Source organism: Aphelocoma coerulescens, chromosome 3 (assembly GCF_041296385.1).
Source record: "Aphelocoma coerulescens isolate FSJ_1873_10779 chromosome 3, UR_Acoe_1.0, whole genome shotgun sequence".
NCBI classification, from domain to species: domain Eukaryota; kingdom Metazoa; phylum Chordata; class Aves; order Passeriformes; family Corvidae; genus Aphelocoma; species Aphelocoma coerulescens.
Genome location: NC_091016.1, coordinates 112,870,554 through 112,883,605, shown reverse-complemented (window position 1 = coordinate 112,883,605; position 13,052 = coordinate 112,870,554). Strand labels below are relative to the sequence as shown.

Genomic DNA, 13,052 nt, shown 5'->3' with positions numbered 1-13,052 from the left:
AGTGAGGCTTGTTACCAAAACCTGCTAAAAATAAAACTCCTTAGCAGCAGTGTAGCATTAAGAAGCTGGCATTATTCATTCAGCTGGATGTATGGGGGATAACACCACTGAGCTTACATGCCGATTATAGAAAAACATCCTGTTTATATACTGTATTTTACATACATATTCATTGAGTTTGCTGGAATAAACACACGTAGCGTAATCATTTCCTCAAAATTATTAGCATATGTTTCCTCCCCTCTGAGCATGAGCTCTTCTGTCCTGGGGGTCTCCTTGGTGCTCCGTGGTGGTCAGCACCCCAAAGTCATACTTGACCTCCTGGTGAATTGGTAAAAGTTGGCAGAACTGGGCTAGTTACTTTCCAGTTCTTCCCACAGAAAAAGCATTGTGAGGTTCCATATGCCAGTAGTTTTTGAGGAATAAGCATCGTATTAAGCCACCAGGTGCAAACAATTCTTCATCGGGCAATAGGCTGAACCTGGAAGAGGTAAAAGGAAAGGTGCTGTTTAATGTTTGTATTTGTTTCTCACAACCTGAATCTTTTTTTAATTGACTATACATAAATTTTCTCCAATCTGAGTCTGCTTTGCCTGCAACAGTACTTGGTATGCAATCTCTCTGTCTTTATCACATCTCATGATCTTTCTCATTCTATTTTCTTCCCCTTCGAGGAAGATGAGGAGTGAGGGAGCAGCTGGGTGAGTTTTTGGCTGTTTGCCAAGGTTAAAGCAGCACTGTTTCAAGCACTGTTGAGTTTAGCCTGGAATAGAATGTAATACGTACCTGTTACTAATGATTTATAAAAAACATCCCTGAAAACATGACATAAGTACTGAATTTCTTCATGACATCATAATTAAAAAACACTGTTAATGTACACTGATTATGTTGCCTAAATCAGGGCTAAAGCACAGGAGCAGCAACTGTGAGCTTGACTTGTCCATACGTAGGCATCTCAACATACAAACTACTGGGGGGGGCACTTGGCTTTTCAGAAGGACAAGTTTCCTGTATGTTCTGCTTCTTGTCTGAGATGTTGCATGCACATGTCTTTCATAACTTATGAATCTGAAATCACACCACATGCTAACAGTCGGTAAAACAGGTATCTCTTTAGACTCTGCGAACCAAACAGACTACACTTCTTTGGACTAACCTAGTAAAACTTTAAAGTATGGTCACTTGTATTTAGGTAACAATATCAAATTGACTCTTACCCTTCTTACACAACCCTTTGTGCTCTGGATTTTTTTTCCAGACTGTTTTTCTGACAAGCTTGCTTGTTGTAGATGTGAAAGATATGAGGACAGTACTTTGTTTAGCTTGGCAGTCAAATTTTTCTTGTCCAAATTAAAAAGTGAGAGTTCCAAACTGAGAGTTCCATTTATTGAACTGACAGAAAAAATGTAGTTGCAATTTGGATGAATCTGTGTTGGTTGTACACCTCAGAAAACATACTTTCTACATTAAAATACATTCTGGCAAATTCACTCAGCCTTAGGCGGAATATTATGTACACAGATGCCCTTTGTAGTTTAAAAGTTTGGGAAATATGCTTTAAGTAAGTTAGAAATAATCATCTTTAATTTAGACTGTAGGTCTTTTCAGCATGACTCATACCCTCATCATTATCTTACCCTTGCAGCATTACTAAAATACTAGTGTAATTAAGATGAGTATCTTACAAGATTTCTCCCAAGGAAATTTATTACAGAGAAAAGAACACTTTCTCTTTTTTGACAATATGAGACATAACTTTCCTTTATTTTTATAAAATTGACAATATACGAATCTACTATATGATAAGGAAGTATTCTATATGACTAATACATTTAAATACAATGCTAATAATTGCAGAATACCAAATGGGTAAAATTGTGTTATGAATAATATGACTTCACAGTCAGAATTAAAATGCTTAATAGAGTTGCTCCAATGTCAAGTTCTATTTTCAGTCATTTCAACTATACATTCTTATCAAGGAATCTAAATGGAGCCAGTATTTTAAAAGACATAAAAGGCAAGATAGAGAAGTGCACACACGCACTCACAAGTTGAACAGCTTTTACCCACAGTTTTGCAGAAGTATTTAATATTGGTATCAAACAAACTAAATCAGGTATGCATGACATCACAAACTCCTGTGACCTTTATTTAATTGAAACCACATTAAAAATAATAAAAAAAGTCTTGATGTCCACAGTCAACTTCAGGGGAAACATAAACATTTTCATCCAGCTGCATGAAAAGTGGTTAGCTTTGCTGTGTTAAAAAAAGTTTAAAATCAACAATGGCAACAAGCTGCATAATCACCAGTGTGACCAGTTTGTTTTATCACCTCAAGAAGAGCAGAATTTTTATTTTAAGTTCTTCACTGTGGTTACAGTCATAGGTGAATATGTGGGATTAGTGTACCTGAGAACAAAAGTCACCATTGGATTTTTAGTGGTCATTTTATACTTTTTGTCTACTTATTAAAGGTCATTTTTTGTACCACCATAAAGACTGAGCTACCTGCATTGTCCCTACACTTGCTTTCTCAACAGATACATGCAACTGTCTTCGTTACACAAGTAAGCACAAAACACAAGGTTATCTTATGATCCGTGTTATGTTGTCATCTTATTTTGCAAACAGACCTTGATGAGATTATGATTAGGTAATAAAAATGAAGAGTGACTAATGGTATACCAGTGTAACAGTTAATCCCTTAAATTTCTATTGATATTTATATTTTGATATCTATTCTACAATGCCATGCTCAAGGTAACAGACTAGGAAGTGCCAGAAAAATTAGAGAGGAAAACATTAGTAAAATAAAAGCTAACACTGAGATAGAAATTTTTGGTTTTGGAAAACCTCATGATTTTTAGAGTTAGTATTAAGGATACTCCTGACACTGATTTTGACAAAGCTGTTTTAGAAATGTAACACCTGACATCCACAGTCCAATATACAGTAGCTACTTTTGCTTCTCAAAATGTTAGTTTTCTATTGCAAGAATTAATAGACAATTTTATATTATGTGTGGATCTATAATTAAACCCACAGATTTTCTTATAACAGTTAACACTTTTTGGCAGAAATGTCAAAGTAAGGAAAAAAATTTAAAGAGACATGTGCCCTGTAAAGTCACATACAGAGTTTTAGTGGACTTCTAATTGCCTTTAAATAAGCTAACTTCAGTTCTTGAAATAACCTAGCAACAGGGAAAGGGATCCTCGTGGGTTTCTTCACTTCAGATTTGCTGTCCTGATTTCAAAGAAATCCCAAGGAATAAATAAGGAGAAACTTATATGAATAGACCAATTCAGCAATTCAAGGCTGGATTTTTTTTCCCATATAGAAAAGTAAAAACAGTAATAGTTCCCTTGTAGAAAACTGCAGGACAAGGAATGCTTCTAACTGTAAAGATGCATCTGAAAAAAATCCTCTGTTTTCCTTTTCAAAATGAGATTCAAACACTATACCAATACCTCTGCATTGAAGAAAACAAAATGGAATGGAATGTAGCAAATTTACTGACTTCACAATTTGGGGAGAGAACCTTGCTCTGTTCATCATTTCTTTGTGCAGTCTTAACCTTATGAAAGTTTTAAATCATTCAGCTCAGCTGGTCAGTGCGATGGTAGATTACAGAGGCAGCAGTTCAAAGCTGCAGGGGCAGGATCCTTTTTCACTTTCTTTTGAAGAGACATGCTAGAACTATTCCAGCCAGTTCAAACGACAGAGAAACAGGGAAATCAAAGTGTAATAGAAAGTACAAACAAAGTGCAATGTCTGCTGGGTCTGATTCCCACACTTCAGCCCTTACAACTGCAGAAGGTTGACCCATCTTGTCCTTTACATTTAAAGGCCAATTCCTTCCTGGCCCCCTGTAGATATGAGTCAGAGGAGTCAGTAGCATATGAGGGTCTCTGCTTTCCTCCTCTCTGGGTTTCTCCTATCTTCATCTCTAATAGATGTGATTTTTGTGTTCTATATCCTACTTTTTCTTTAAAAACTACATTTATGATCTGAGGCCCTTTTCCAAAATAGATCCTAACCCCTCTGGCTGCTATTCCTTTTTTAACTGGGCTGCAGTCTTCTATGTCAGCTGCTGCTAATTGGTCCCTTAGTTGAAGCTAGGGAAATAATTGGTTTATGTTGGTCTCTTTGAGCTGTGATAGGGTTTTTTCATCTTATCTTATCCACAATACTCCTGAATACGCATCATACAGAAAGATTAAGAAGTCAGGAGCTTTAAATATTCTAATACATTTGGTATTAAAAATTAGTCCTCAGAGTCTAAATCCTTTGGATTTAAGTAAAGTTGCCACTCTTAACTTCCATATTCTGAGATGACTGTAGATGGAGACTATACACAGAATTGCTTGAGTGGGTTCAGCAATCAAGAGACCTGCTGCTGTCTGACCTAGAAGAATGCAGTTACCTGCTTTTCCCATAGAAATGTATGTACGCCCTTCACGGAAATCCTGCCAAATGAGGTAAAAATCATCTTACAATCAGCTGGGATCATACCAAGCAAATACATAGAGATCACAGTCAAATCTCTGAAAAAATACACTGATAGATTATGATTCAGAGAGATGTGAGGATGTATTGTTTGTGGAAAAAAAAGACATGTGGCAACTTGCCTGCTTCCCCAGGTCCTGGACCACAGCCAGGTACATCATTATTAAGCCACAAATGAGTTTGTAAAGTGCATTTAATGGTATATCAACCTGTTTCATTTACCTGATAGCAGCTTTTGATCATTCTTAAGAGCTTGCAATTTATTCTGTTTGCTTTTCATTTTTCTTTGTAGTGCATCAGCCATTCAAATATTTTTGGCATGAATTTCAATGATGCTTACATTACTACATCAGCAAAGGTATGAGGATATTGTATTTTATGGGATCATTTTGACATGTTGTTTTTTCAGCTTCTCTTTTTATCAGTGTCCAGCAAAAGTGTTCTGTAATTGTCTCATTTATTTTGTTGAAATAGTAATCAACCACACATTTGAAATAATCAGTTTTAGGAAAATGAATTTTTTTGATGACTTTCACCTATATAATTTCATTGCAGCTTGCAAGGTGTGACTTCAATGAAGTTTAGTGTGATTTTTTTGAATACTTCCACTAAATTTCATGAGGCCTTTTTAAATCAAAAATTATTTTAGCAAAATAAAGGATGGGAATTCAAAATAAAGTGAGTTATTTTCTGAGCTCTCTTCCAGCTCTCTCTGGGAACATATACTTGCACAGGGAGTAATGCAAATATAGGTTCTGATATTGCAGCATCTTGTCCATGTTCAGCTCCATGAATTTCATATGAAGTATTAAGGCCAGCAGTGAATTTGACTTCTGGGTTCCCATTGCTTTTTCTAGATTCAGCCTGAGTACAGGCTATGGCTTTCAAGTACTTTAGATTCTGTGTTTGGTGGGGGGCAAAGTCCCTCTGGATTCATGTTAATACTTCTCATGCATGAAGCTTCTCATGAAACTTATTTCTCATGCAACCTTAAACTTTATTTCTACCTTTTGAAATGTGGAGCAGAGGAAATGCTGGTGACTGAGGCCCCATGTAAGGCTGGTCTGTCCCCTCATTCTATGAGGAGTTGCCACCACGTGATGTAGCTTCTGACATGAGCATGTCCTCTGTCTTCCTCAAGAAGAACTGTTTGGTGAGGAAGGCCATGGCCAATATTACCTGTCTCCTCTGATAAATCCACTCCTGAAATAGTCTTTTTCATCTCCTTATCGAGCAGTCACTATACAGATATGACAAATATTGGTTGTACCCTTCTGACAAACCCGAGAGACAGCACAAAGTAAAATAAAAAACCATTACCCCATTTGGGCAAATTAATAGTTAACTGACTACTTTCAAAGGGTATTTTAAAAAGTAAAATAAATGTTTCCTATGTTGTTTTTTCTTAGTTTAAATCTATCTATTATTGTTATTTAAATAGATTGATAGGCCCCAAAAAATTCAGTATTATTTCTCAACTCTGTGGTAAAGCATCCAAACAGTACAATAGTTGTATTACTGAAGGGAAAACTGTATAATGAGATTTCTCAGAGGAGCACTTAATGAAAAGCCATATTAGCTGTTGAGGGCTACAACAAACTGTAATGAGATTTAAAGGCTCGTCTACCTATTCTTTCAGAGCTACAGAAAGATCATCTCCTTGGAGAATTTACTACAAACACAGGAATGCTATAACCAATTTAAGAGTACAAGTGGATATTTGTACAAAGAGGAAATTTGTACCCTCTGTTAAGTTCCCTCCTATTCCTGAAGTATGATGGTTTAAGGATTCACTGTCATGCTATATATTAATATTTTATCCTTGCATTGAGGATATTGATCTTGAATGTAAACTGCAGCATTTGCACTCTTCAGATGCTAAGTTATCAAGTCAGATTGATCTGCACTTAATATAAAGGTTATTGTGAAGCTTATTTCAAATTATTCATTTTATCCAGCAAATGAGTTGGAACAGGACAGAATTTTAGGTATTGTGACCTGAAATTATGAGTACTGAATACTGAACTCTCTGTGGTTGGTTGAAATACCTTTTAAAGTGGATTTTATTTATTTGGGTTTTCTCTATCTGTTGGACACAGCTTCATTCTGTTAAATTACAAAAAAATAATTACTGAGATCCTAAAGGAGAAGTTGGAAACATTAGTACAAGAACAGTCTTTCAAGTTGTCTTTAATGCAGTGTAGCAGAACAATGTAGTCAATAGCAAAGCAACTACCCTAAGCTGAACTGAACGCTGAGAACTCCCATGCAACAAATTAAATTTAGCATTTCTCACATAATGCAACAAACTTGAATAAATATGGCTTAAGACATAAAAGATGTTGCAAACACTGGGTTTGTGTCTGTACTGTTGCTCTACTATAACTGAAATTAAAAAACACTCTATGTTGAAAAACACTGCCACTAAAGAGACTGAAGTATTTTAGATGTTGACTCTTTGTAACCTAAAGTGAAGAAAATGAAAGTTTAACAAGCAAAAAATGTACCCAGTGAGAAAATGTTTCATCATTCATGCACACATACTTTCATGCTCTTTGAACTGAATTTCAGAAGAGAAATAAGCTGTCCTATATCTTTAAAGCCACCTGGATAATTTCGTGCACAGTCTTCAGTGCTGAGACATTTTTCAATCAGTTTGTCTCCCTAGGGAAGGGTGGCAGGGTTCTTCCTCTGCCCTCAACAGTAATATGATCTAGGTTGTCCTAGGCTGTGTCATCTTGGAAGTTTCAGCGCAGCTGTGTGGAAAACAAAAGTTTTAGGATTGCAATGGATATTGTGCTTGTGGGGTGATCAAGTTACGTGTAGACAAAGGAATTTAGCTAAGAAGTTCTTAACTGTAGATATAACTCAGATATAATTAACATTGGAATAACAAGTAATTTGGTTTTTAACACATATAAAATCATAGGGTGGCAATTTTTTTAGGTTGCTAACACTGGCTTAATTATTCTCCTATGTGATCTTAGCAATAAAATGGGAAGGATATTTAATCTCTAACAGCAGAAATGAAGAATATAATCAACAATTTATTTCAATATTGTTACCTCAAGGTTATGAGTAGATTTTATTTTTACTTGTTACTGTAGCAAGATCTCTATGTCCCCTGAAGTAATTAGTAGCACATTACCAGCTGTGACACTGTATTACTTAAACATACTTATTTTTAGAATGTAAGAAGGAATTGCAGATTTCTGTAGTTCAAAACACGAGCTGATTAGTTTAAAATTATATCTACCAAGAACAATGTCTCTCTCAAAGCAGTCTTTTCTGTAGGTGGTGTTATGGAAATCATGCCATATATTAGAAGATTAATCTGAAACATTTTCACTCCCTGAAGTAAACTCAGAACATCATCTACTGATGATTTGTTTTGATAAAACAGTATTTTAAAGTTTAGTTCCTGAGAAAATTCTCACTTCACGCAGAGTTGGAAAAGTTAGAAAGAGTTTTTAGAGTGTTTTTCACAAGATTTATTTTTTTAATTCCCCAGTCTGAATCATTGCAGACAGGTTGATTTATTTTAAAATATGTGAAAAGACAGAAATCTCAGTAGATTAATTAATTTTTTTTTCTTTTGTCTTTGAGGTCGAAAATAAGAGCTGTTCCTAACACTTTTCCAACATTTTAGACTGAATCAAAAGAGATGAACTGTTCATACAGGATTCCAGGTATTTTGGAGCATAATCTATATCCACTTTAGATGAGTATTTGGCTCATAATTTTGGGTGATGTTGTTCATGAATCTTACTCTTCTGTTTTGTCAGACTTCTGAGACATTCAGCAATTAAACGACACTGATTTGCACAATTGAAGATCTGGTATTGAGGATGTTGACCCATATGCTATGTGTAGACAGGGAATACACTTCATGAAATCTTGTCGAGGAAAATTACTTCTTTCAAAATGATGCTATGAATGTAAACAAACAACTTGAACAGATCTTGAGGTAATGAAACACCTTATAGAGAAAGTAATTCTAGACCCTTGAAACAAGTGTGACTCCCCATGTGAGTGTGAGAACAGGAAACTCAAGGAGGTAGTAATGAAAAACCGAAAGAGAGCGGATGGGAATTCAGTTTCTCTGTTTCTTATGTCACCTGAGCTGGCTGGTTGTATTCTAGCTTAGATATTTGTGCATGGTGCAGCAATCTTTTATGTAAATATACCTTTAAGTAACTAACTTTGTGCCTGATATTTGGTGCTCTTCTCTATCACGGCATAGTTTTCATAAAAGCTTATTGGAATTCTTTTAATAACCTTGAAAGTAAATTTTATCTTAAGATGGAAATGTGCAACCCAACTAATATTTTGATTGCTGTAGATAAAGAAAAACTTGAAACAGAGCGATCAAATCTTATCAAAAGTTTGAACTTAATTTTTGTGACTGTTTTCATTACTGGAATTTTTTCCAACAGGAAATTTACAGTATTTCAGTAAAGCTGTCCTAGTAAAATTTCCAAAGCATTTGTTGCAATTTTAAATCAATTTGATGGTGAGCAGACTCACAAAATTAGTTTCTTAATACAAATCTTCAAGTATTTTATGCACTGTTGATTTCATTAGAATGTCTACCATCTAGAGTCTGTAAATGATAAGTTCATGCCATCCAGTGGGAATCAAATAGCATGTCACCAAAGTCAATCTGCTGCTGATACACCTGCAGAAGTTAGTGTCCCATAGAACAGTGAGAGTAGTTAAAATCCACAGACCATAGCAGAGAAGAAAAAATGCAAGATTTACAAGGTCATAGACCTTGAAGAGAAAAATGTACACTTAGATCAAGAGAAAAGAGATGAAATTCATGATAATCCCAGAGCCAGGGACAGGCAATATGAAGATCTAGGCAGTATGGGGGAAGCTCAGGAGGTATAGTATTTCTGCGACAGAGCTGAGCTCCTGCAATTTAGGGAACATCAGCTACTTCAACTGAAATAGTACAAACACCGGGGGAAGAAAAGCATCAACTTCTGCTTTCCTCTCCAGTACTTAAAAAGAGCTGTTCAGTAAGAAATGTCTTTTGAAAAAAGGACAACATTCATTTGGGTCAATTCCAGGTTGAGTAGGTCTGATGAAGTATTCAAAATATAGAGATAAATTTGGGCCTTTAATACTATCAGAAATTATGAATTAAATACCGGAAAAACAACACAAATATTCACTTAAGCTATATAGGAAAAAATCTGTCCTCCTTTATTGTTTCCCATTGACTTAACTGAATTTTTACTCAGATTATAACAGGATTCAAAAACATAACTGCAAAATCAAGCATGAATTGTACATGTGCAAATGTCCTTTTTCTGCAAAATTGGCAGCTAAAGAGATTTCACATGAAGACCATAGGAGAAGCAGATTAAAACATTGGCACATGGCGTTTGGTTTGAGATTTTTTTCTATACACTTGACATGAAATCACTTTTTTCCTGATATTTATCTCCTGAAAAAAACTAAAAGGAAGAAAAAGAAAATAAAATGAGTGAAAAAGAAAACCATTTAGAAGATAATGCCAAATAGAAAAACACCCACTTTTCCACAATGCTGTTCACTAACTTCAATGTTGTCCTTGGTGGAAGGTTAGTTTTGGAAGAAAAGTATGACATTTTAAAGAACCTTTTCTAGTTTTACTGTTACTGAACTATGCCTATTATTTTGCTTCATTACCGGTCATTAAAAAGAAAAACAGACATTTATGTTTTCTGTCCTACTTTCAATTTTTAGTTTTGCTTTTTTGCTTACAGAGGCTATTTGCATTAGTGTCCGTCTAGCTTAGAGACTATTTAGGATAGAAACAGTGCCCTATTGTACCGGTTTTGAATGGGGTAATTTTCTTCATAGTAACTCATATGGTTCTGTGTTTTAGATTTGTGGCCAAAACAGTATTGATAACACACCAATGTTTTAACTACTGATGAACACCATTTATACAACACCAGTGTTTTGTGAATGGATAATTCGATAAGGAGAAATTACATTTTGAGAACCTCTCTCTGTTGATATGTTTATATATGCATAAACTCCATTAGAGATGAAGGGGTTGAATTCAGAGGTGGGTAAGCAGGACAGTTTTCCAAATGACAAGTCTCGAATGGTCCTATTTAAATTTACATAAGGAAGCACTAAAAGATTCCCAGTGTAGTGAGAAAGAGGAAGGGCCCATAGCTTGTTCTTGTTCGTCAACTATTTCATTTTACTCACACCATTTTTCAACATCAGCATAGAAAATTCTTCATCTCATTCTTTTTGAAGACAGAATAGAGGAATCCAAAGTTTATTGCAAATTCTTTCTATTTTAAGTAGAATTTCTGGCATAACATGTCATTAATCAGAAATTATCTCCTGAATTTCCCTAATATTAATAAGTATTTTACAATAATTATCTTGAAAGTCTAGATTTCAAAGTATCAAACCAAATATAAGAAATAGAGTTATAGCTCCATTCTCAGCAGTAACCTGTTTATGAATGTGTGTCACCTTTGAAAGAATGAAATGACAAACTAAACTAATCTCAATTATCAGAGGTCTCAGAGAACAGGTTAGTTAAATGCTTGCAAAGAAAAATATAGGTATAGTTGGTCTTGCCCTGAAGAGGAAAAATCAGATAATTATTAAATTTTCTGTTTCTGTTCCTTTTCTTTCTCTGCCTATGTTGTGGTTCTTTTACTCAGAGTTCAGATTGAAACGCAGGAGACGGAGAGTTGTTCTTCGGACTCAGATGTTTATTATTTCTTACTATGGTATAGCTGCACAGAATGTGCCTCTAAGTAAACAAGGTGGAAATGGCCCCAGAGTTCTACCTTCCAAGGTCTTTTAAAGCCCAAATTCCCAATTATGGAATGCCAACTGATTTATTTTTACTTATAATCCAGTAACTAATCATTCATGTTCCGCACTGTGGGGTTTTTGAACCAATACCAGACCACCCAGGCTTGTGAAAAAGAAGAAAGAAGAACTAACCTACACCCAAAATCCTCCATCTGGTTACATGTATACTACTATATCCCAGAAACCTAATTTCTCTGAACCCAGGGTTCCAACAGATGATCTCTTGAAATTGCTTCCAAAGCTACCCTCTGCCAACTTCTTGTCTAAAGTTGCACTACTACTAAATTTTTATTATTTTATCCTTGACTTCCCTGTATCTAAGTAAAAATTTAGGATAAATATGCAGTTATTCCAAACTTTCTGTTAAAAAAAAAGAATCACCTGAAAAAAGCTGAAAAATTTTTTCTGTTATCCATGTCATGACGATAATTTTCAATATTTTGCCTCAGTATCTTATAAAAGGAAAAAGGAAAAAAAAGTGGAGGAGGGTGAAGAGAAAAAAATCCCCAAAACAGCTGCTTAGTGGGAAGACAACCCTGATAGATTTGGGGAAAACAATTGCTTCACTTTTTATTTAAAGTGACTACTTGTTGTTTAGAAGTAGGAATGACTGTATGTTGCGAATCTGATGTAGCTCAATTCATGTACATAGTATGCGAAAAAAGATTTAATTTACACTTATCTAAAAAGACATTTAACGATCTCATTTGTTCATATTTCAAAATGAAAGTGACTTTTAAGAACTTGCCACCCTTTGCACAGATGATACCCTCTCTCAAATGCAAATGCCATAATTTCAACTGGAAGACTGTAATTAATCAGTTTCTTAAAATATGCTAATATGAGTCACAACTGTGCAAATTGAATAGGGTGCAATATTTTCCATATTGTAAATATTGTTTTTGTAACAACAGTAATTGCCATTAGAAATCAGAGACTATATAAGTTTTGATATTTTCTCAATAAAAAGAATCCTGCTGTTAATGCAATATTAAACTACAAAGACTTAGTATTTATCTGCACCCAAGAGGTTCAAATGAAGTAGGTGAATCAGTTCTGTTTTCTGATTATAATAAGACAGTTGCAGAACCTTTTTTAACATTAATCAATGATTCACTTCTTTCCTATTTCCTATGAATGCTAAAAATGAAGATTTAAAAATTCTCTAGGGTTTCGAGTTTGCATTTAATTATAAAGGGAAAGCTGATCAAATAGAAAGAAAAATCTCCACATTGTTTTTGTATATATGTTTTTTGCAAATAATTTAAGTTATGTACTGTATTTTAAACATTTTTTTAATATCTTCCAAGTATTTATGAAATGTTCATAGATGCTGAGTGAGGAATTTAAAATGAATGGTTATTTGTCCAAAATATATATTAAAATTATTTGATAATCAATATTATTTTCTCTAGGAAAAATGAATAATGAAAATTCACAGAAGAAATTAGAGCATATAGAAGAATGATAAAGCAATATATGAAACATAAATTGTAACAGAATATATTTTCTAAATTCTCCAAACTAAGTGCAGTTGCAGGAGAAAGGATTATAGAAAATTCCTTAGCTCTGGATGGCAAGTTTATACAGGCAATCCCACTGGGACTGAACCAAAACAGCAGGGGCTTGATTCAGGTTTTGATTCAAGCATCAAGTGCCATTTGATGTATTGTAGGTTGGGCTTCCTGGTATCC

General features: G+C 34.6%; 1 long non-coding RNA gene across 1 annotated transcript; it reads left to right on the top strand.

The window, feature by feature from the left end:
• Nucleotides 1–314: 314 nt before the first annotated feature.
• Nucleotides 315–8,927, top strand: LOC138107407 (uncharacterized). The gene is made up of 4 exons (XR_011149497.1): nt 315–502; nt 4,811–4,876; nt 8,125–8,207; nt 8,304–8,927. It is a non-coding gene; the product is annotated as an uncharacterized lncRNA (long non-coding RNA).
• The last annotated feature ends 4,125 nt before the right edge of the window (nt 8,928–13,052 follow it).